At 32.8% G+C, this 24,323-nt stretch overlaps 1 protein-coding gene and 1 long non-coding RNA gene across 6 annotated transcripts in view; one reads left to right on the plus strand and one right to left on the minus strand.

The window, feature by feature from the left end:
• Positions 1-24,323, plus strand: part of LOC119607225 (DALR anticodon-binding domain-containing protein 3) — a 135,470-nt gene that overhangs the window by 102,086 nt on the left and 9,061 nt on the right. The window lies entirely within an intron of this gene.
• The window catches only part of LOC119607226, a 55,055-nt gene that overhangs the window by 1,243 nt on the left and 29,489 nt on the right, over positions 1-24,323 (minus strand). For 2 of the 5 annotated variants that reach the window (XR_005231720.1, XR_005231719.1), the window contains exon 3: positions 5,977-6,076. The exons of 2 other annotated variants lie outside the window; for them this stretch is intronic. This is a non-coding gene — a long non-coding RNA (uncharacterized LOC119607226). Of the gene's footprint in view, positions 1-5,397; positions 5,426-5,976; positions 6,077-24,323 lie in introns of all 5 variants that reach the window. One more of the 5 variants, XR_005231721.1, reaches the window with a different exon arrangement.

The following is a 24,323-nucleotide window of genomic DNA, read 5'->3' on the forward strand; positions in this document are numbered from 1 at the left end:
TCTGTCTGTCTGTCTGTCCATCCATCCATCCATCCGTCCGTCTGTCTATCTATCTTGTTGTAACATATTTACTTTTAACACCTTTTACAATTTCTTATATTCCCTACACTGTGCTTTATCTTTCATCTCATTTTTAAACAAATAAACATTTTCGTTTTTTATCTTCATAAAAAAAAAAACTATTTCTATTTATTTACTTTCAAGCCCCACTACCAATAACACCAACATCCATGCAGCTTATGATTTATAATGATTATACTTGCTGTTAAACTCTATACTCAAAGTCGTCTTGTCAATAGTCTTGTTATGCTGTTAATCGATTTAGATTATCTACTGATAATAACATTTGTTACTTTGCTCTATACACGTTATTTTAAATGTCTCTTTAACACTTGGTTTAGAAATTAAATCGTTTTTTCTCAAATAGAATTATTAATTCCTTATTATTTAAATCGTTAAAAAGATTTAATCTTAAATTGATTAATTCTTGTATTAAATGTGTATTTGTCACGATTATCTCGTAGACTAGAATTATAAAGAAATTTTTTTAGATTACTGTCTTTATTAAAGCTTTAAAAGTTAATAAAAGGAAAGAAAAGGTTTAAATTGTGGATAGAGATACTTGATCGGGAAGTATAAAAGTTATAGGCTTATCTTAGTTCTTTATTTTTCAAAACTGAAGCTGATCGTGTTATAGTCAATGAAGATCGTTAACGCAACATGATCAATGATAAATTGTTTGAAAATAAGCATGAATGCGATCGTTAGCGTTACACGATCAATAATATAGATGTTATAGATCTAAGCAAGATATAATTTCTACAGCATGTCGCTAAGTGTCATACGACGATCATAACCATGGCTTTATTGGATCGTAGGTACATCTCTATTATTTCCTATGGAACCAGGGATTATCTTAAATATTTATCTTAAAAAAAAAAATGAAGCTAAAGCTCGTGTTATAGTCAATGAAGATCGCTAGCACATTATGATCAATCATATTTTGTTTGAAAATAAACAAGAAACCATGGCTTTATTGGATCGTAGGTACATCTCCATTATTTCCTATGGAACCAGATCTTTATCTTGGAAAAATGAAGCTAAAGCTCGTGTTATAGTCAATGAAGATCGCTAGCACATCATGATCAATCATATTTAAACAAGATAGCGATTGTTAGCGTTACTCGATCAAAAATGACTTCGACAGCATGTCACTAAGTGTTATACGACGATCATAACCATGGCTTTATTGGGTTATACAATTTGTCACATCTCCATTATTTCCTATGGAACCATGGCTTATCTTAAGATCTTTAAAAATGAAGCTGAGACTCGTGTTATAGTCAATGAAGATCGTTAGCGCAATATGATCAATCATATTTTGTTGGAGAATAAGCATGATTGCGATCGTTAGCGTTACACGACCAAAATATATTTTGGTTTCAAAATATAGAAGATCGTTTGCACAACATGAAAATAAAGATGATTGCGATCGTTAGTATTACACGATTAATAATATTTCTGTTTGAAAATTTATGATATTGATCAAAGCGAGATGTGATTTCTAAAGGCGACCACAACTATGAATTTATTGGGTCGTATGATTTGTCACATCTCCAGTATTTCCTATGGAATCTGGGATTATCTTAGATCTTTATCTTTAATAATGAAGCTGAGGTTCGTTAGTACAACATGATCAATTATAATTTGTTTGAAAATAAGGATGATCGCGTTCTTTAGCGTTAAACGATCAATAATATTTTTGTTTGAAAATGTATGATAATGATCATAGCGAGATGTGATTTCTAAAGGCGACCACAACTATGAATTTATTGACTCGTACTTATCTTAGATCTTTATTTTTAAAAATTGAAGCTGATCGTGTTATATGACCAATCATATATTGTTAGATCCTCGACCTTATAGTTTTCTATAAAAGCATTATTATCCTTTGTTCAGAAACTCAGTTTCCTGGATGTAGTTTTTTTAGAGTTTTCCAAACAATGGAATAATATCACTCTCGAGATAATTGGATCTAATTTCTAAGAAAAATCGAAATATTTAAAATTATTCAGAGTGTGATTTTCCCATCTGTAGCGCATCTACATTCGTTTGAAATCCGTTCTTCAAATTTGTATAACTATAACTATACTATAACTTCTTTATTGTGAGTAGGCTTAGTGTTTTACTCTCGTTAGGGTCTCGACACCGTATGGGATTCTCTTCTTCATGTTTCTAATTCAGTTCTCGTTGTATCGAACGGTTTTGTATTCATTAGGTTAACCTTTTTACCCATATGATATATAGCTCCGCCTATAGACTCTTAAAAAACATAAATGTTCAAATACTAGAACAGATGTTATACGAATATAATGGAATTTTTTAGAAACACCTGCATCCCAACGTGTCAAATGACCTCGGAATTGACCCTATAATCGTAAGGCATCGAAAAGTCATGCGTTTGCATGAATGTGATTCGATCAAAGGCATAGTAAAGCTTTAAATAAATGAAGTTTGTTTTCTTCAAATTGTCAAATGATCTCGGAATTGCCCCGATAAATTGCGAGCAATCCACTTCGTAAGGCATCGAACAGTAAAGCTTGTAATTTGAAGATTTTGATTGTAATTCAAAATCTACGAAAATGTACATTAGTCTTCGATACGTATCATACGTAAAGTACATGATCTTGTAATGTGTAACCTATTGGACTCAAATGCTTTCCATTCCTAATTGATCAGTTTGTCGGTGTTTAGGAGGTCCAAGACACAGATGAAAGACTCGTGATTGTTTCTTTTTTAAAGAGTGACTTTTAAAGGTTTCAAACAATAAGTTGTTGCGACTGCATATGTAACGAATCCAATCTTCCAATTACCTCGAATACCCTTCAACTGTCTAAGTTTGTTAAGTTCGACTCCTTCTAGGAGGCAATTTTGATTATCAGAAAATATAACGATGAAAATTTTTTATGTTTGACCAGGTAAATGTGATTCGATGAAAAACCTACTATGGAACTTATAACCTTTAATTTGCAGAACATATAGAGGTTTTTTCTATCTTCAATGAATTGTCTCATAGTTGCAATGATAAGGAAAAAGAAGAAATGCTTTTCCACCTTCTCTGCGAATGCCCTGTCCTAAACGATAAGTGCAATAGATACCCCTATGGTAGTTGAGCTATAGCCAACCTTGAGATATCTCGGTTAGGACTTAATGACCTACTAAGATATCTAACGGCTGCAGGTTGAATTTAATACTATAACATCTGACAAGTTTTGTGATCTTGTTTACGAGTCGTATTTCGCTCTACATTTAGGCTTAGCGAATTTCCACGATAACAACCAACCTTAATAGCGATTAAATACAGATATTTGTATCAGTTATTTGTATTACTCAAATCCCTTATGAATGATGATCATCAACTCATTATTAGGAGATTTTTACTTTAATGTGCCTCAACCGAATGTATTCCGATCAATGATCGCTGTCAATTAACCAATCAGTGAGAAGTTTTATTAAAAAACTTATATCGAAAGGAAGATGTGAAGAGAGTTCTTGATATTTTCTTTAAATTTGACATCACACTACATTTTAGCCATAGCGGAGAGAAGATCAGTATGATCGGTTGTTATAAACGTAGAAAAATATTTCAATTCCGAGATCACTTAAATGCTTTTTGTTTAATGATCATCAACTCATTATTAGGAGATTTTAAACATTTTTAGAGGCGTTTTCGACTTAGGCGTAGCATTAGCACGATAACAACCAACCTTAAACGCGATCAAATTAAAATATTTTTTCGTTTATTCGCATTAACCAAATACCTCTTGAATGATGATCATCAACTTATTATTACGAAATTTTTGCTTTAATATGTCTCAACCGATTGATGAATTATCATTCCAACTTATTATTAGAAGATTTTTGTTTTAATGTGTCTCAACCGATTGTATTTCGATCAGTTATATCGAAAGAAAGCGCGGAAAGTGTCAAGACTCTGTCCTTGATATTTTTATTAAATTTGACATCACAACATTTTAACCATAGCGGAGAGAAGATCAGTATGATCAGTTCTTCTAAACATGACAAAATATTTCAGTTCCGGCATCATTTAAATGCTTTTTGTATAATGATCATCAACTCAATTTAGATGCGTTTTCGACTCTATGTTTAGGCGTAGCATTAGCACGATAACAACCAACCTTAATCGTGATCGAATTAAAATAATTTCTCGATTATTCCTATTAACCAAATCTCTCTCTTGAATGATGATCAACTTATTATTAGGAGTTTTTTGCTTTAACGTGTCTCAACCGAATGTATTCCGATCAATAGTCGCTATCAATTGATTAGTTAATTGATAGTGATCATTGATCGTGAGAAGTTTTATTAGAAAGGTTATATCGATAGAAAACGCGGATAGGGTCAAGACTGTCCTTAATATTTTCATTAAATTTAACATCACACTACATTTTAGCCATAGCGGAGCGAAGATCAGTATGATTAGTGGTTTTAAACATGGAAAATTATTTTAGTTCCGGGATCACTTAAATGCTTTTAGTATACATAATGATCATCAATTCATTATTAGGGGATTTAAGTCGAATGTGTCCCAAGACAATTCGATTTTACTATTCCTACATTTAAGATGACTACGTCACGATCAACGATCAAATTTCAGCAATTTTTTTTTTTGCAATTTTATAAAAGATCCCTCGAAAAGCGCCACAGTGTTCTTGAGAAACCCAAGTGTTTATAAGAAAGATTGTGTCTTGATATCCCTTTCCCGCACAAAACTAAACCGCTGGACTTTTTACGGATATGACTTTACCACACGCTTTATTTTGACGTGTATCGATAATTTTTGATGAAAAATGGAAAAAGCATGTAGTGACATCGAATTTGGGACACCGGTGTCCCGTATACGTGAAAGAGATATACGAGATCAAGATCCTCTACCAGTTTCTTGATCGGTTGTTGTGATCAAAATGTATAAAAATATAGGAAGATCATAGTCTTTGAATGTTTTCTGTGTAAACCCCCTATTCTGCATTTCGATTGGTATTCCAACAAAAAACGAAATCGTAAGAAAAAGAAGAAGCAATTCCATTTTATTTCAATGCTTGACGATTTTGGGGTATTCTGCATTAGTTGTGGTTTATGTGGCGGAGAGTAGAATCGAAAGGCAGAATACCAAAGTTGCCAAACGGAGAAAATTTCGATTAGAATTGAAATGCAGAATAGGGGGTGAATTTTTTATTAGAGAACATATTAAATGCAACTTTATGTGTTTATTTTTTTTTTCGCCAAAATTCAAAAGCATAAATTTTTTTAAAACAATTTTCAATATTCTAATTATTTTTGTGTGAGTGTGTATTGGCTGCTATTAAATGCGCTAACCATTAAAACATATAAAACAATAAAAAATCTATAATAAATTAAAAAAAAAAAAACAAGTAAGAAAGTATAGTCGGGCGAGGCCGACCATATGATACCCTACACCAGTTATAAATATTAAATGTGATGTATTTTTCATAGTAAAGCATTTATTTTCAATATTCCCTTGTTCCGATACATTTAAGCAATTTATGGATGAAAAACTAATTTTCTGAAAGAGGCTTTATATGGGGGCTAGGGGCAAATATGGACCAAGCCCGATAAAATTTTGTGAATATATTTATATTTACATAATATTTTATTGTGCTGAATTTCATCGCGATATTTGTGTTTATAAGTTAATTTGGGACATTCAAGTAATTTTCTGAAGGGGACTTTGTATGGGAGCTAGGGTCAAATGGACGGACATAGCTTAATCGACTCAGAAAACGATTCTAAGCCGATTGGTATACTTTAAGGTGGGTCTAGGACGGAAATTTTTGTTTGTTACAAACATCAGCACAAATCCAATATACCCTCCCCACTAAAGTGGTGTAGGGTATAAAAAACAAAGAAACAAAAAAAAAATAACAACAAGGTCACCTCATTAAAAGCCCAGTGTTGTTCACACATCCTTCAAACAGCTGTTAATTTAATACCACAGACACAGTCAGCGACAACAACAATGAAGACGACGACGACACTAGACAGAAAAAAAGAGAAGAAAAAAAAAAAAATAAAATATTTAAAACAGAGTAAAAAAAACTCGCACACTCTACTTATATTTATTAATATTTTAATTTTGGGTCCAATATTATTATAATTTTTTGTTGTTGGTTTCAAAACCAAACTACTAACAACAAAATACCACAAATATTGGGGGCGTGTAAAATAATTTGTTGTTTCACACACGATTAAATACATTATGATATGTAGCTGTCAACCATTATCATCCAAAAAAAAAAAAACTCTCTCACAACAGCAGACAACAAAAACAAAGTCGACAACGAAGCGACAACTCACAAATATGAACTCGTAAATAAATAAAAAACAATGATCTTCACACTAACAAATTCAACGAAAAGAAACAACAACAACAACATTCTACACACAACTAAATTTAAGGAAAACCAAGTCACAACAAACAATTCGAAAAACAATAAAATTACAATAACAACAAAACATTTAGATAAAATTAAAAACGAAAAAAACGCTTTAACAAGATAAACTTTTTAGATGACTTTTTTTAAAAAAAAAGAATATTTTAAAGAAAACCATGTTTTTCTTTTTTTTTTTTGTAAATTTAGTATTGTTTGTGTTTTAATTTAGTAAATTTTCTTTTAAATATTCATAACGATTATTTTGTCACATTAAACTAAAAATATTACAAATTAAGAAAAAAACAAAACTAAAAAATCTCTTTGCATTTAGTCATTTGGAACGAATACAAGTTGTCGAGTGTTAGAGAGCTACAGGGGAGACATGGTCGATTGGTAATCACCCTTTGTAAAAATTGGAATGAAATAAAAAACATCAACTTTGTAGTGGTTAACATGAGGTATCATTGTGGATCTATTTACGACCTTTAATTGATGGGATTTATTAATGATGCATTGCAAACTTAAGTTTGTGTTGCGGTGTTCCAAATGGTCGTTTAAAAGTGTTTCGGGGGATTCTTATTCCATTAAGATAATGATCATCAACTTGCGGAAATATATAGTAAATTCGTCATAGCCCCTATTTCCTTCGGTCAATGATTGTCAATTCATTTTAAGGAGTCAAGTTTTTTGGTCAATTGAATTTTGACTTCAGAATGATCCCAATGCCGTATAGGCAATGGTCGGCAACTTATCGTTCAAAGTTTTTTTTCGGTTTGATTCTAAGATTTCATATTACACCGTAATATATTTCATTCAGAATCACCTTTACTCCTTTTAAACAATGATTAAGAAAGATTGGAAGGGCAACTGTTTAAAGATTAATTGAATTTTGGTACCGGAACTATAATGGTGAAATCATCATTCGTATGTTTTTCCATAAAAACACTCCTTTTAATAAAATATTCAAATGCCAAATTAATTTCAGTTCGGGGGAAAACCCGGACCTCCTTTTGTCAATTCTTAGAAACAACAAACTATTAATTTCATGTTTCGAAATTCAGGTTCGAAAGTGATCAAAATGTCTGAATGGAATATAACAGAATTTTAATCGAAATTTCGATCGCTTGTGAATAATGGAATTTAACTCAGATTGAGTTTCGTTTTTAAAATTAACATTTCCTTATCCCTTTAGAATTAGTCGACACGAATCGTTCAGCTTAATCGGATTTCCTTTCGGGAAGACCGGAATCTCCTTAAATCAATGATCGTTGTTTCTTGCATGACAATTGAATTTAGATTTCGAAATGATTTGAATCTCATTGAAACGATTGATTACGGAATTCGGTTTCAACAATGATCTTTTAATTCTTTGGATGTTCAGTCAAAAGTGGAAAAAACTTTTTGGAAACAGTTTGATTATAGTTCTATTTTGCTGAGTTATAACCCTAATTTCATTGAGACACGATCAATAACTCTTCTGGGAAGATGTTTCTAAAGTTATAACTAAGAAAGAATCTGACACGTTTTAATTCCCAAAACTATTGATATTTAGCTTCGGAGTAATCCGAATCTCATTCACTCAAATATTCAACTGTACTGAAATGATCTCTTCGAGCAAACATTAGTCATTTTGGGATCACTGAGGTAATGATGAATATTTCGATTACCGTTTCGACTATGATCTTCTGCTCATTGTTTGGATGATCAATCGAAAGTGGGAAACAGTGTAATGGACACGTTTTAAATAGAGTTCGGAAAAGATATCTGGATGTAATTCTAAATTATTGAGACTCAGAACTCAGGTGGCAATTTTTTTACATGGCTGAGCTGAAGAACTCGAGCTATCTAATCTCTTGCCATAGCAGCCGCGTTGCGGAATGACCGGCAGTATGGGATCAATCCCAATGCAAATCCCGACAAGGAAAAAACAATCACTGGTCTAAAGTCAATAAAAGGGGCGACAAACCCCAACATCTGGTGAAATCAATCTTCCGGTATACCGGAAGGAGAACACTCTTATCATGTCATGCAAAATTGCATTGTTAAAATGCAATCCCCATCAACTAATGACCCATTCCAGTGCATTCCTGAACCTCTTAAAGCCCGCACAACAGCACCTAGAGATGTATTTGGTAGTCCGAAATATTCAGCCAATAAATCAGGATCGCTCTGTATGTCAAACAATGTGACAAAGGATGTAGAAATTACCAAAGTCAATTCGAACCCAATAATTGCCCCGACAAGTTGAGGGAACGGACCATAATCATGTGTAGCATAAAACAATATGAATCCTGTTGAGATGGCAACAGCACCGAGAACTTCCCTGAAGTAAAAGATCTACTAAATCAGTACTAGTCTCTTGTCGGGCAGTGAAGTCTTTCCCGATCGTTTACCAATTACATCAGTTCCATTCTCAGACCATAAAGAACGATCTACGGGATGACAGGCAACTACCAAGTGTCAAGCTGAAAATTTCCCAACCTATACTGGAACCCTTACGCGAAGAGTAAGATATACTCAACAGGTTCAGGAATCCAGCATAAGTTAATCTGTCACATCACCTAGTGACATCTGTTGAGATGGCAAAAGAACCGGAGAGATAAACCGGACATATATGGCATTTGGATATATCAGTCCTTAAACCAACATTTTTTCCCCGCGAATTTGGGTATAAACCACCGCCACTACGTTGATCCCCATGGAATCTCAACCAACTGACCAGCCAGGACAAGTCCTGCGGGCAACTGGCCACCCTTAGTGCCAGATTATATGGTACTCTGGTTAGACAACATGTCAAATCATTCCAAGGAAAGGCCGAGGATACATTTGATCATCACCATTTTATAGTCCCGGCAGACTAGAGGTATTGTTAGCACCTCTTTTTCCCGGGATATTGCAATAACACCAAGATGGAGATTTCACCAAGGTAACATGCCCCCGGGGAGAGGATCACTGGGACAATGATAGCCAATATTTCGATTACGTAATAATTTGAAAGTGGGAAAGACCTCTCCAGCGATCTTCTGCCTATCATTTGTATGTTTAGCCGAAAGTGGGATAGACCTCTCAGAAACAGTGTGAATGACACGTTTCAAATACTGTTCTATTATCAATTATTTGGACTATTGCATTTTAGATATGGAACGGGGCGATTTTTATTCAAACAATGATTATCAACTCTTTCGGATTATTGAGGTAATGATCGTTGACATTTCGAATGGGAAATGATTCGAATACCTTTTCGACAATAATTCTATTCTGTGCGATGGACAAACATTCGAACTATTTGATAGCATTGGAGTTACACGTTCGGAACTTCTGATGAAAATTTTACTGAGTAAAGAACGGAGTCAAGAGAAGGTTATAATACCAAGTCTAAAAAGTACCAAAGAAAGAACTTAAAGATAGATGAAAGCTTTTAAGTCTACTGTCAATAAGTCAGGGTTTTATAAAGAACCGGTGCGAAGAAACGATACTAAAGTGGAAAAGTGGGGCTAACATTGTATCACCTGTAGGGTATTCTAAATACATCATGCTATAAGTAAATGACACTCAAAAAAATATTCGAATGCTTACGTATTCTGTTGTTCCAAACTATAAAAATGTCTGATTATTTTTATTATTAATACACACTCACAGGTTTCGAATTCTGTTAAAATGTTAAACATTCAATAAATAAATGTTTATTTGTCTTGTGACACACAAAAAAAAATTAAGAATATTCGTCGAATAAAATTAAAAAACATAGATTTTCATTTAAAGAAAAAAAAAAAAAATATATATAATATAAACGAACTTTAATACAACATTTGTGTGTATCTCATGGATACCTACATGTGCCATGTTGTTATTAATAATTTAAAATTAATTTTTTTTGTTGTTTTTGTCGTCTTTAGTCTTCTGTCCAAAAAGTATAGACGTTGGCAGAAAATAGAAATCTATAAATTCATCTCTTAGATGAAAAAATGAAAATTCTGAATAATGATGATGATCATTATTATTAAAATTATGAGAAGAGAAAGAATGAAATTTTCATTTTAGCAGATTCATTTTTTAGTTTGCTTATAGAGCAACTATAATGATCTTTAAACTTAGAGATAGTTTTGCATCATCCTCATCATCTTCATCATTATGAAAAATCGTCATCCTAATCATTATGCTCTTTATGAAAAACCGACAACAAGTTCATAAGTATTAGAGTATCATCATCAAACAGTACATGATCAACAACACGATCATACAGATATCTGTCTCTGCGTCAGTTCCAACTGTCTGTCTGTCTTGCTGTTTAGTTATTTGCAGATTTTTCTTTTCCAATGCTGCTAATTTAAACATTTTATAATGATGATAATAATAAATATATTTATGTATGTTTTTTTCTGTTTTAATATTTTTTTCTTGTATTAAGTTTTACAAAAATAGAAATTTGTCGTTTTTAAAGATTTTCAATATTTTTTTTATATATTTAAATTTTTTGTTGTACACCAGACTAGCATCATCATAAGAGGAGAAGAGTTTATTTCTTTCATGTACAAGTAGTAGTAGTAGTAGTAGTAAAAATAATGGATCGAAAAGATCTATTCACTGTTTGTATTTTTTTTTTTTTTTTTTTGGAAGAGGTGGAGGAGCAGAGTTTGTACGTATTTATGGTTGTTTGTATATTTTGTCGTATTTTTTCCTTTGATTTATTAATTCAACCATACCAACCCCATCCCATCATCTATCCATATATATTTATATATATATTAGATATATACAGAAGACACGATATGTGTTGATACAAAGTTGCCATGTTGTTTGTTGTTAACACTATCCAACTATACACACTCATCATTATTGAGCGCCTTAGACACGCACAGTTTTGTTTGTTGCTAAAAGATGTCTAAAGAATGAAATCATTTTGAGGATTATTTTTAAAAAGTGTTCACTTTCTTTTCTATTGGCAACAAAGTTTGGAAGAAATTTATTAAGGTGGCTCCTATATAAATAGAAAATTTGGCGGTTTATCACATCTGAGAGTGAAACTTGTCATAAGAAACAAGAAGTGAATTATAACATTAACTGAACTATAACATTAATTGAACTAAAGCTGAACTAGAACTGAACTATAACTTTAGTATAACTGAACTTGAATTGAACTAGAACTGAACTAGAACTGAACTAGAACTGAACTAGAACTGAACTAGAACTGAACTAGAACTGAACTAGAACTGAACTAGAACTGAACTAGAACTGAACTAGAACTGAACTAGAACTAAACTAGAACTGAACTAGAACTGAACTAGAACTGAACTAGAACTGAACTAGAACTGAACTAGAACTGAACTAGAACTGAACTATAACTGAACTAGAACTGAACTAGAACTGAACTAGAACTGAACTAGAACTGAACTAGAACTGAACTAGAACTGAACTAGAACTGAACTAGAACTGAACTAGAACTGAACTAGAACTGAACTAGAACTGAACTAGAACTGAACTAGAACTGAACTAGAACTGAACTAGAACTGAACTAGAATTGAACTAGAACTGAACTAGAACTGAACTAGAACTGAACTAGAACTAAATTAGAGCTGAACTAGAACTGAACTAGAACTGAACTAGAACTCAACTAGAACTGAACTAGAACTGAACTAGAACTGAACTAGATCTGAACTAGAACTAACCTAGAACTTAACTAGAACTGAACTAGAACTGAACTGGAACTGAACTAGAACTGAACTATAACTGAACTAGAACTGAACTAGAACTGAACTAGAACTGAACTGGAACGGAACTAGAACTGAACTAGAACTGAACTAGAACTGAACTAGAACTGAACTAGAACTGAACTAGAACTGAACTAGAACTGAACTAGAACTAGAGCTGAACTAGAACTGAACTAGAACTGAATTAGAAAAGAACTAGAACTGAACTTGCACTGAACTAGAACTGAACTAGAACTGATCTAGAACTGAACTAGAACTGAACTAGAACTAAACTAGAACTAAACTAGAACTGAACTAGAACTGAACTAGAACTGAACTAGAACTGAACTAGAGATGAACTAGAACTGAACTAGAACTGAACTAGAACTGAACTAGAACTGAACTAGAACTGAACTAGAACTGAACTAGATCTGAACTAGAACTAACCTAGAACTTAACTAGAACTGAACTAGAACTGAACTGGAACTGAACTAGAACTGAACTATAACTGAACTAGAACTGAACTAGAACTGAACTGGAACTGAACTAGAACTGAACTAGAACTGAACTAGAACTAAACTAGAACTGAACTAGAACTGAACTAGAACTGAACTAGAACTGAACTAGAACTGAACTAGAACTGAACTAGAACTGAACTAGAACTGAACTAGAACTGAACTAGAACTAAACTAGAACTGAACTAGAACTGAACTAGAACTGAACTAGAACTGAACTAGAACTGAACTAGAACTGAACTAGAACTGAACTAGAACTGAACTAGAACTGAACTAGAACTGAACTAGAACTGAACTAGAACTGAACTAGAACTGAACTAGAACTGAACTAGAACTGAACTAGAACTGAACTAGAACTGAACTAGAACTGAACTAGAACTGAACTAGAACTGAACTAGAACTGAACTAGAATTGAACTAGAACTGAACTAGAACTGAACTAGAACTGAACTAGAACTGAACTAGAGCTGAACTAGAACTGAACTAGAACTGAACTAGAACTGAACTAGAACTGAACTAGAACTGAACTAGAACTGAACTAGATCTGAACTAGAACTAACCTAGAACTTAACTAGAACTGAACTAGAACTGAACTGGAACTGAACTAGAACTGAACTATAACTGAACTAGAACTGAACTAGAACTGAACTAGAACTGAACTAGAACTGAACTGGAACGGAACTAGAACTGAACTAGAACTGAACTAGAACTGAACTAGAACTGAACTAGAACTGAACTAGAACTGAACTAGAACTGAACTAGAACTGAACTAGAACTGAACTAGAACTGAACTAGAACTGAACTAGAACTGAACTAGAACTGAACTAGAACTGAACTAGAACTGAACTAGAGCTGAACTAGAACTGAACTAGAACTGAATTAGAAAAGAACTAGAACTGAACTTGCACTGAACTAGAACTGAACTAGAACTGATCTAGAACTGAACTAGAACTGAACTAGAACTAAACTAGAACTAAACTAGAACTGAACTAGAACTGAACTAGAACTGAACTAGAACTGAACTAGAACTGAACTAGAGATGAACTAGAACTGAACTAGAACTGAACTAGAACTGAACTAGATCTGAACTAGAACTAACCTAGAACTTAACTAGAACTGAACTAGAACTGAACTGGAACTGAACTAGAACTGAACTATAACTGAACTAGAACTGAACTAGAACTGAACTAGAACTGAACTAGAACTGAACTGGAACGGAACTAGAACTGAACTAGAACTGAACTAGAACTGAACTAGAACTGAACTAGAACTGAACTAGAACTGAACTAGAACTGAACTAGAACTGAACTAGAACTGAACTAGAACTGAACTAGAACTGAACTAGAACTGAACTAGAACTGAACTAGAACTGAACTAGAACTGAACTAGAACTGAACTAGAACTGAACTAGAACTGAACTAGAACTGAACTAGAACTGAACTAGAGCTGAACTAGAACTGAACTAGAACTAAATTAGAAAAGAACTAGAACTGAACTTGCACTGAACTAGAACTGAACTAGAACTGATCTAGAACTGAACTAGAACTGAACTAGAACTAAACTAGAACTAAACTAGAACTGAACTAGAACTGAACTAGAACTGAACTAGAACTGAACTAGAACTGAACTAGAACTGAACTAGAACTGAACTAGAACTGAACTAGAACTGAACTAGAACTGAACTAGAACTGAACTAGAGATGAACTAGAACTGAACTTGAACTGAACTAGAACTGATCTAGAACTGAACTAGAACTGAACTAGAACTGAACTAGAACTGAACTTGAACTGAACCAGAAATGAACTAGAACTGAATTGGTATTAAACTAGAACTACTGAATTATAATATATAGTTGGACAAGTGGTTCGATCGGCAACCATTTAAAGTTTTTAAAGAACTAACTCCTTTAAATCCCTGCGAAAATTTGCTTATACTACTTTATTTAATATTTTTTATTCAATTCTATTTCTTTTTTTTTCGCCTTTTTTAAGATGTGATCTGTGTGTCTGTGGTATGTATTTTGTTGTTGCCGCCATGTCTCACGTCAGATCGCTTTTTTCTGCTCTGGTGTGACTTTTTTGTTCGTTTCATTTTTGGCGTACAACCGCACTCGTACAACAAATAATCTACACGAAAAAATACAGAAAAAAAATTTAAATTGTGATTCACCTATTTTGGTGCAAAATGTGACCAATGTTTGTAAATCAAATTGCGAGCAAAAAGATCTACAAGTAAATGAAAAAAAAACAACATTTCTTTTATGCGCATAAAGATCATAGAAATTTTATAAATAATTAGATTTTTTTTGTTCGCAAAATAAAAAACGTCAAAAAAAAACTTGTTGCTAAAAGAAAAATTTTATTTTGGTTAAATTCACATGATGTACACTATTTGTAACGCAAAGTTCATTGTTTTTTTGATGTTTTCTTTTTACCTCTCTTTTTTTACTAGGTCAAAATTGTTTGAGAATTTTGAATTTATTTTTAGTGTGGCAACTCTAGTTTAGGATGCGGAAGTGTGGTTGTTTGACAAGTTTGTATTTGGTGAATAAAAGATATTTCAGTAAGCAAGAGGATCACAAATATAGCTTGATAGGATCTTAATTTAATTAAAAGATTTTTTCTGTTTAAGTTTTTACTAGGTGGAAGCTGTACTTCATGTTTCAGGGTTTAAAACTTCCACTTCTCCTTCAAAATTGTTCAAACACACAATTTTGAACTGTATTTTAATAATGAATTTCATTAAGTTATATTATTTTGCGGTTAAAAATTTCCCGGAATTATTTATGTATGTATATTCTTCTAATAATGCCCAAGGCGTAACTTTACGCATCATAAAATTAGCAATTAATCATGTCTCAAACATGACTCACAGCACAGTCGCACAAACTCATTTGTATGTTGGCTATTTCCGATCAAGCTTTCTTATCATTTAAATATCTTCTAAAAGTCTTAATTTGATATAATTTCTAATTAAATGATTGTGGTTGCCCCTTTTTGCCGATATATTTTCTAAGAATTTCTATTTAAAATGGAAAGTACCCGAGTAATCTAATTGTAGAGGGCCTTTCCCGTAAACTTATCATTAGATCTGTTAATAAGAAAAGAGGGCAATTTTAAAAATTACTTTAGACTAAAGCATACAATTATAGATAAATCAGAATTTTGTAATTTATTTCAAAAGCTTAAACAGTTAACGATAAAAACTTCTCTATAGAAATTTCTTCAACAATAGTTTTTGAAGCCGAGACTTCCGAATCCTAAGGATTATAGACCAATCAAAATCTTGTCATTGTTTTAAAAAGTTCAAGATGCTAATATTGATAACTTCAGAGCTATTCTTTAACGAAAATTCGTTAAAAATTTCTCTCACGAAAATGTATTAAGAAAAGTTTTTGAAAGCGACTATTTATTGGCTTGTAAACTTTTGTTATAGATGGACTTGGACTTGATATTCGTTAATTCATGGGAAGGATTATCTTAAAATTTCTTTCAAAAGCTCAAAAAGGTGTCATTGATCGATGGTGAAGATCAATAACTCTAACTTCAGAGCTTTTCTACAACGAAAATTCCTCAACAAAAGTCTTTGGAAGAGACTTTTCCTTCGCAGGGGAAGAATACTTTGGAAATCGATCACATGTTATTGCTATCGATAATTCGATATAAGTGAAACATACACTGATATGAAAATAAAAGCTAAAAGAGGAGTTATTGATCTTAAGATCATTGAATGATCAGATCGTTTGTTTTAACAAAAATAGCTCAACAAAAGTTTTTGGAGGCGAAACTCTCTCTGGTGAGCATATGACTCCCTATAAGCGTCTGTAAGACATGGGCTCGATATTCATCAATTCACCGGAAAACTACTTGGAAGTCGATCGACTGCTGTTGCCACCAATGTTTCTCCATAGGTGAATAACACGATGACGATGTTGGGGATAATTTTCTAGATAAAATCGATTGACTCGAAATTTTTTCTTACCTGCAGATCACTCTATAGTCTGTACTATAAATCAGTCTATAGTCTGGACTATAGATCAGTCTATAGTCTGGACTATAGATCAGTCTATAGTCTGGACTATAGATCAGTCTATAGTCTGGACTATAGATCAGTCTATAGTCTGGACTATAGATCAGTCTATAGTCTGGACTATAGATCAGTCTATAGTCTGGACTATAGATCAGTCTATAGTCTGGACTATAGATCAGTCTATAGTCTGGACTATAGATCAGTCTATAGTCTGGACTATAGATCAGTCTATAGTCTGAACTATAGATCAGTCTATAGTCTGAACTATAGATCAGTCGATAGTCTGGACTATAGATCAGTCTATAGTCTGGACTATAGATCAGTCTATAGTCTGGACTATAGATCAGTCGATAGTCTGGACTATAGATCAGTCGATAGTCTGGACTATAGATCAGTCGATAGTCTGAACTATAGATCAGTCTATAGTCTGGACTATAGATCAGTCTATAGTCTGGACTATAGATCAGTCTATAGTGGACTATAGATCAGTCTATAGTGGACTATAGATCAGTCTATAGTCTGGACTATAGATCAGTCTATAGTCTGGACTACAGATCAGTCTATAGTCTGGACTACAGATATTCTAATTAATGTTCCTGAATGATCTGCAGTAGAATTCCAATAATAATATTTAAAATTTTCAACTATTAAAGAATTTTTCTTCTCTAAATAATTAAATACAATGTTGTTGATTCCCCAAAACGGAAGACAAACTAGTAAAAACTAGAAAGAGTATAAAAAAAAGAAATTTCTGAAAAATATTGCCAACAATATTTTATAGAAAATGCGTTTCTCACCTCATTACCAAACACAACAACACCTTTTTGATGATGGCGATCTTTGGCGCAGCGTTTTAAGAGAGTCTAGGTAAAATAATGATCATGATGTTTACTGCTAATGATCTACAACATTATGTTGCTGTTGATGCCACACTGATGCCAGTTAGACTCGCCCAATTTGTTAAAAAAAAAACTCATTGAGAAGAGCAAAAAAATAAGCTTTGCAAAAATTGAATGCAAAATACAGCAAATGAGGGAAGATGAAAAAACTTTAAACGTAACGAATCATCCATTTACAGCATCTCTTGATCATCATAAAATGTTTGTTGACGATGAGCCAGGCAGTCAACCACTAACAGCACCACCACTACTACTACTCTAAAACTGACGATCTTAATAATGATCATTTCAACGAAAATGTTGTAAGACCTAAAAAAGCTATATTATTGGAAAAATAAAAATAAAATTAATTTTAAGGAAATAAGTTTGTTTTTTTTTTGCTCGTATATATAAAAAACATTTACTCTTTACTGCGCGTAATCGTGTCATGCATTTTAGCGGCAACAACTGCAATATATTGCAAAATACAACTCTACATTCACCAACACATATATAACACCTCTGAACAGTGGGTTAGTTAAGGCAGAGAAACAAACATTGAAGTAATTATAGAAAAAAAACTTTCCCTGGCTATTACAGATCATTAATAAGAGATCGTTTAGAGGTTCAAACTTCATTGTTTGAATGTTACATTCTTTTAACAATTGATCTTATTCTTATTTATATTTTTATAAATTAATATTTTTTTTTTTCTGAATTACATAACGAGAACATATTTTGATTTAATGTACATTAGACCCACTGTGTTTTAGAGTTTAGCAACTGCAACATTCGCTAGTTTAGCAACATTTAAGAATCAGATCATACATATTGCATTTTTTTCTGTAAAGTCTTATAATGTGGGTACCATGTACATTTTTACAGGAGGACAAGTAATAAATCATTCGAAAAAATTAGATCAATCTATTGTCTGCTCTATAGATCAGTCTATAGTCTGGTCTAAAGATCAGTCTATAGTCCGGGCTATCGATCAGTCCATAGTCTGGACTATAGATCAGTCCATAGTCTGGACTATAGATCAGTCTATAGTCTGGACTATAGATCAGTCTATAGACTGGACTATAGATCAGTCTATAGACTGGACTATAGATCAGTCTATAGTCTGGACTATAGATCAGTCTATAGTCTGGACTATAGATCAGTCTATAGTCTGGACTATATATCAGTTTATAGTCTGGTACAAAATAGCCTATAGTCTGTACTATAGATCAGTCTATAGTCTGGTCTATAGATCAGTCTATAGTCTGGTCTATAGATCAGTCTATAGTCTGGTCTATAGTCTGGTCTATAGATCAGTCTATAGTCTGGTCTATAGATCAGTCTATAGTCTGGTCTATAGATCAGTCTATAGTCTGGTCTATAGATCAGTCTATAGTCTGGTCTATAGATCAGTCTATAGTCTGGTCTATAGATCAGTCTATAGTCTGGTCTATAGTCTGGTCTATAGATTAGTCTATAGTCTGGTCTATAGTCTGGTCTATAGTCTGGTCTATAGGTCAGTCTATAGTCTGGACTACAGATCTGTCTATAGTCTGGACTATAGATCAGTCTATAGTCTGGACTATAGATCAGTCTATCGTCTGGACTATAGATCAGTCTATCGTCTGGACTATAGATCAGTCTATAGTCTGGACTATAGATCAGTCTATAGTCTGGTCTATAGGTCAGTCTATAGTCTGTACTATAGATCAGTCTATAGTCTGTACTATAGATCAGTCTATAGTCTGGTCTATAGATCAGTCTATAGTCTGGTCCATAGATCAGTCTATAGTCTGGTCTATAGATCAGTCTATAGTCTGGTCTATAGATCAGTCTATAGTCTGGACTATAGATCAGTCTATAATCTGGACTATAGATCAGTCTATAGTCTGGTCTATAGATCAGTCTATAGTCTGGACTATAGATCAGTCTATAGTCTGGTCTATAGATCAGTCTATAGTCTGGTCTATAGATCAGTCTATAGTCTGGTCTATAGATCAGTCTATAGTCTGGTCTATAGATCAGTCTATAGTCTCTTCTATAGATCAGTCTATAGCCTTTTCTATGGATCAGTCTATAGTCTCTTCTATAGATCAGTCTATGGTCTGCTCTATAGATCTGTCTATAGTCTGGTCTATAGATCTGTCTAAATAATGGTCTATAGATCAGTGGGAGTCCTTCTAAATATAAGGAATTCTTTCTACCTTTTGAAACTCCCATAAAGGGCAAGCTGTAGTTTTCTTTTGCCACCATATATCTTTCACACCCTGTACAAATACCCCAACATGCTACTCACTCACTCGCTACACTATATGATCAATTGCCTAGTATGATGTATAGAATGGCTCTGGGTAAATGTGTACCACCCGATCAGAAGCTGTGCATGTTGTAATTTGTGGTCTATTTAAAACAAAAAAAAAAAATAATAATAAAAAAATTGTGTAGAAAGAAAAAAACCGAAACAACACTGAAAAATATGGGGGAAACAACTGCCGCTGAGTTGCAGTTGCTCTGGTGGACTGTTGTTTGTTCGTGTTGCCTGTTGCTGGTGATCTACACAGCTAAGCTTCCTTGCTGCTGAGTGAGGCACACTGATACACACTCTGTTGGATACAAATGATGTGTTTGCTAGTTTGGTCCATTATATATAGCAACAACTGACGACTGGATGTTGTTGTTGTGGATGAGGATGATGGTGGTGGCAATGATGACGATGATTGTATGGAATCAGTATGTTCGCTCATTTACTGTGTATGAGTTTAAAGTATGTTTTTATTATTATTGTTACTGTTGCTGCTGCCGCTGCTGGTTTTCTACTTACTACATACATATAATGTTTTGCCTCTATGTTGCGATCAATTTGTGTTTACATGCAAATTAATTGGCGGCAACAATTAAAAATTGTCGACCAATTCTTTAACATAAACACAGACATAGATTCTGACGAGGGTGGGTGTATGAAAATTATGTTAAAAAGATCTCTACAGTTTAATGCTTACTCTGAACAGATTTTGGGAGATGATCTTATTTGTAAATGATCTTAATGATCATTATTAATATTACTTAATAGAGAAATATTCTTTCTATGGATTGTTCCTAGATTAGTTTTAACTCAAACCTTGAAATGATTTTAAAGATCAACCTCGTTTATTTTGTTTTATTACCCACATAGAAACTATAGAATGATCCTCACAACGAGAGAGCGATTTGCAAAATATGAAAAGGGAAATTGTTAAGCGTTTTACAACAAATTAATGTCGATTTTTTTCTCATCTTCTTTATTCTACAAACAATTTATTAAAAGAAATTATTATGGCTAGTTTGTTCTTATTTTTTTTTTAATAATCCATTGCAAGATTGAGGAAGAACATTATAAATGTATAAAAAACTAATAATAAATAATTAATTGTTTAATACAAACGAGCCATAACAAGCAAAACAACTTAAATCATTTACAGATTTCTAGTTAAGAAAACTCGAAAATTTTTTTAAAATAAAAACTTAAAAATTTTGTTAGTAACAACTTTATAAACGTTGAAAACTTTAAATCAACATCAGTCATTGATCTAACCGATCATTATCAACTATCATCACTTTGTCTTTATGTTTAGAAGGGTTCGAAAGAGAGGGAGAGTTAAATAAAGTGAAAGATTGTTAGTTTTTTTTTTGATAGAAGGGGTGAGTCAGTCCATATCATTAAATTATAACTGCTCAAATTTAAATTCACCATCAGCTATGATCATCATCATCATCATTCGCGTCGTCAAGCGTCATCATGTTTTGTGTGTTTTACGAATTATATTCAAATATAATTTCAAACACGATATTTTAACATTAAGCAGTTTGAATTTAAAATATCTCATAAAAATTAAAATTTAATAAAAAAAAAAAAATGAAATACAGATAGAAACAATAAAATGAATTGTTTAGATGATCAGTATCGTTGTTAATAAAGAGGGGAATTTTTTCATAAAATTTTTTATAAAAAAAATATCAAAATAGTTCATTATAACGGAAAAATTGTCTCATCTATAGAAGATCAAACTATAGTCTGAAGCATCGATCATTCTACTGGATGGTCCTTAAATCATTCTATAGTCTGAACGATAGATCATTCTACAGTCTGGACGACAGATCATTCTATAGTCTGGAATCAAGATCATTCTATAGTCTGAACAGTAAATCATTCTATAGCCTGGACTATAGATCAGTCTATAGTCTGGACTATAGGTCAGTCTATAGTCTGGACTATAGGTCAGTCTATAGTCTGGACTATAGGTCAGTCTATAGTCTGGACTATAGGTCAGTCTATAGTCTGGACTATAGGTCAGTATATAGTCTGGACTATAGTTCAGTCTATAGTCTGGACTATAGTTCAGTCTATAGTCTGGACTATAGTTCAGTCTATAGTCTGGACTATAGATTAGTCTATAGTCTGGACTATAGATTAGTCTACAGTCTGGACTATAGTTCAGTCTATAGTCTGGACTATGGATTAGTCTATAGTCTGGACTACAGATTAGTCTATAATCTGGACTATAGATTAGACTATAGTCTGGACTATAGATTAGTCTATAGTTTGGACTATAGATTAGTCTATAGTCTGGACTATAGATTAGTCTATAGTCTGGACTATAGACTAGTCTATAGTCTGGACTATAGATTAGTCTATAGTCTGGACTATAAATTAGTTTATAGTCTGGATTATAGATCAATCTATAGTCTGGACTAAAGATTAGTCTATAGTCTGGACTATAGATTAGTCTATAGCCTGGTCAATAGATTAGTCTATAGCCTGGACTATAGATTAGTCTATAGCCTGGACTATAGATTAGTCTATAGTCTGAACTATAGATTAGTCTATTACCTGGACTATAGATTAGTATATTACCTGGACTATAGATTAGTCTGTAGTCTGGACTATAGATCAGTCTATAGTCTGGACTATAGATCAGTCTATGGTCTGGACTATAGATCAGTCTATAGTCTGGACTATAGATCAGTCCATAGTCTGAACTATAGATCTGTCTATAGTCTGGACTATAGATCAGTCTATAGTATGGACTATAGATCAGTCTATAGTCTGGACTACAGATCAATCTATAGTCTGGACTATACATCATTCTATAGTCTGGACTATACATCATTCTATAGTCTGGATTATAGATCATTCTATAGTCTGGACTATAGATCATTCTACAGTCTGGACTATAGATCATTCTACTGTCTGGACTATGGATTATTCTATAGTCTGGACTATAGATGATTTTATAGTATGGACTATAGATCATTTTTTAGTCTGGACTATAGATCATTCTATAGTCTGGACTATGGATCATTCTATAGTCTGGACTATAGATCATTCTATAGTCTGGACTATAGATCATTCTACAGTCTGGACTATAGATCATTCTATAGTCTGGACTATAGATCATTCTACTGTCTGGACTATAGATCATTCTATAGTCTGGACTGTAGATCATTCTATAGTCTGGACTATAGATCATCCTATAGTCAGAACTATAGATCATTCTATAGTCTGGACTATAGATTATTTTATAGTCTGAACTAAAGATCATTCTATAGTCGGAACTATAGATCATTCTATTGTTTGGACTCTAGATAAAGATCAACCTTTAACGTAGACTATAGATTAATTTCTGGTATGAATTATAGATCAATCTATAGCCTGAACATTAGGTCAGTCTATAGTTCGGATTACATATAAGTCTGTATAGTCTGGACTATAGATTAACCGATCGACGGCTAATCGTTTGAATAGCCTAGTGTGGGCTGTAGATCACTTTAAAGTCTTGATATAAGATCAGTCTATAGTTTGGACTACAGATTTAACTAAATCCGAAGTGTTTTGAAAATGTTCAATTCGGTTCAATTGCCATTCGACGCCCCTGATTGAGTTCTTTTTTTTTCTAACCAAAAATATCATAAAAATAATTGTTTTGCGTGTTGGTTTAACTATCAGGGCAATAAAACTCCAACAACACACAACAATCTTTCTCCCAACTTAATACATAAGTTAATGGAAATGTTTGCTGCTTCATTCAACATTAATTGGGACCATGATTTGTGGTGGTTGGTTATCACTGTCGGTAGTTAAACATTTAAATACAGACATCGATCATTTTGTAGTTTTCATTCATATATTTGTTTGTTTGTTCGTTGGTTTATTAGTTTAACTAAAACAACTTAATTTTAATAATAGTAGAAAAAAAAATTACATTTGTTATCTTTTAGAGCTGCGAGTAATAAATACAAACCACAGCTTTAGCAACAATGTATAAATATTTAATATAAAACAACTGTTAATGGGGATGTTGATGTGATTTTTATTACATTGACCAGTTTTTTTGTTTTTTTTTTTATTTGAATGTGGACTGGTCGACTCATGGTAATAGAAAACTAACGCTATTTAGCCTTAGGCGCTAAATCGGCCAATAATTTAAAATAACAGTGGGAAAGCTAAAAAAAACCGTAAGATTCATTCACAAAATCCCAGGCAATACACACGCAAAAGATTCATTCATGTTGGCGAATCATTCAAACATACTTTTAGATACAATTGTAGCTATCTCTCTTTTCAGAAGTTTTTGAGTTATTGTTAGTTTGTTTATATTTTATAAATTTTTTCCTCTTTATAATAATTTATCAACATTATTCCATTTGTACTCCATTGAGCATTTATAGTTTATAATTAAAATTGTCATTAAATGAATTTATCCAT

This window comes from Lucilia sericata, unplaced genomic scaffold, assembly GCF_015586225.1.
Source record: "Lucilia sericata isolate MDLA Ls3-8-SP2 unplaced genomic scaffold, ASM1558622v1 Contig000678F_arrow, whole genome shotgun sequence".
In the NCBI taxonomy this organism is placed as follows: Eukaryota; Metazoa; Arthropoda; class Insecta; order Diptera; family Calliphoridae; genus Lucilia; species Lucilia sericata.